This window comes from Nerophis lumbriciformis, linkage group LG18, assembly GCF_033978685.3.
Source record: "Nerophis lumbriciformis linkage group LG18, RoL_Nlum_v2.1, whole genome shotgun sequence".
NCBI classification, from domain to species: Eukaryota; Metazoa; Chordata; class Actinopteri; order Syngnathiformes; family Syngnathidae; genus Nerophis; species Nerophis lumbriciformis.
Genome location: NC_084565.2, coordinates 34,897,501 through 34,900,000, shown reverse-complemented (window position 1 = coordinate 34,900,000; position 2,500 = coordinate 34,897,501).

The window sequence follows — 2,500 nt, the reverse complement described above, 5'->3', positions numbered from 1 at the left end:
ATACATACATGAATATACATACATATATATATACATACATACATATATGTATATATACATACATGTATATATATATATATACACATACATATATACACATATATATATATATATATATATATACATATATTTATATACATATATATATACATACATATATTTATATACACACATATATATATATATATACACATACATACATTTATATACACATATATATATATACATACATACATATATTTATATACACATATATATACATACATACATATATATATATACACATATATATATATACACACACATATATAATATATATATATATACATATATATATATATATATACATATATATAATATAATATATATATATATATATATACGTATATATATATACACATATATATACATATATATATATACACATATATATATATATATGTATGCCGCCACAGACGGAAACACCTCCTAGGTAAACACATGAGCCAATCACCACGCCCCTACACCAGCCTGTACCCACCCACTCTGTGCCCTATATAATCCATGGTATGTGAATGCTCCCATTAAAATCTCCTGATGATTGAGGGAACCCCCCCTCATGAAACAGGCCTGTAGAGATGAAATAGTCTTGTGATTTTTTTCCCACACACACATATATATACACTTATATATATATATATATATATATATATATATATATATATATATATATATATATATATATACACATACATATATATGTAAACTTTACCTAAGACACGGATGACAGCAAGCAGCGGGCGGGCCGTGATTAAAATCAGCTGATGACATCATGAATGAAGGAACGCACCGCTGCACTGTATGTATGGAATCATTCGAACGTTATGGAAAGGAAAGTTACAGATTGTGGATGTGAAATGCAATAAAACAGGATGTTGGAAGGACTTTTAAGAATGAAATAAGTGGACATTAAATTGAGCTATGTGATTATCTGGAATGATGTCTGGCACACCTGAGACGGCAGCTGAACACGAGGACATGCTGAGAACGCACATTGTTTCGCGCACAGGCAGACTGGGCGCGTGCACGAGGAGGCTAAATGAAATAAAGACTTTGATGACGGATGTTAGAAATGCTGATAAAGTCAATGATGAATTTCAAGTGTTTCAAGGAGCTGTGGATGAATTTAAAAATGCTCACAACTTTGTGCAAGAATTCTTTTCAGAAGAGGAAAAGGAAAATGATTATTATGACTGGTATGAACTCAGAATAATACATTTGAATTATTTCATGAAAGATGTTGAAACATGGAAAAGAGAAATTGCACAATCAAAAGTTGGACCACTGGACAGCATATCAAATGTATCTCACAAATCAAAGTCTGCCACTGGATCAAAAGTCTCCAGATCTTCCTCAGTATCCTCAGAATTAAAAATTGCCAAAGCGGAAGAGGCAGCCACAATGGCTCGAGCTGCTGCACTGAAGGAAAAACACACCTTGCAACTGGAGGAAACAAAGCTTAAAGCAAAGATGGAGCAAATGGAGTTGGAAGCAGACCTCGCAGCATCAACTGCTAAAATTGAAATCCTTCAAAGTGATTTAATTCATGAAAGCCATGATGTGGCTCAGGAACCTCCAGGTGATGGCATGACTGAGTATTATGATTCTCACCATGATACAGAAACTATGGAGAGCATAGACTTTATAGAGTTTGGTGCAATACCCAAGACCCCACTTCACCAAACCATCTTAAAGGGGAACATTATCACAATTTCAGAATGGTTAAAACCATTAAAAATAAGTTCCCAGTGGCTTATTTTATTTTTCAAAGTTTTTTTCAAAATTTTACCCATCACGCAATATCCCTAAAAAAAGCTTCAAAGTGCCTGATTTTAACCATCGTTATATACACCCGTCCATTTTCCTGTGACGTCACATAGTGATGCCAACACAAACAAACATGGCGCATAGAACAACAAGCTATAGCGACATTAGCTCGGATTCAGACTCGGATTTCAGCGGCTTAAGCGATTCAACAGATTACGCATGTATTGAAACGGATGGTTGTAGTGTGGAGGCAGGTAGCGAAAACGAAATTGAAGAAGAAACTGAAGCTATTGAGCCATATCGGTTTGAACCGTATGCAAGCGAAACCGACGAAAACGACACGACAGCCAGCGACACGGGAGAAAGCGAGGACGAATTCGGCGATCGCCTTCTAACCAACGATTGGTATGTGTTTGTTTGGCATTAAAGGAAACTAACAACTATGAACTAGGTTTACAGCATATGAAATACATTTGGCAACAACATGCACTTTGAGAGTGCAGACAGCCCAATTTTCATCAATTAATATATTCTGTAGACATACCCTCATCCGCTCTCTTTTCCTGAAAGCTGATCTGTCCAGTTTTGGAGTTGATGTCAGCAGGCCAGGGAAGCTAGGGTCGATATTCTTCTCTTGATCATCTTCGGTGGCATAAGGGACGGTGTGAGCCAAGACATCCAGGGGGTTTAGCTC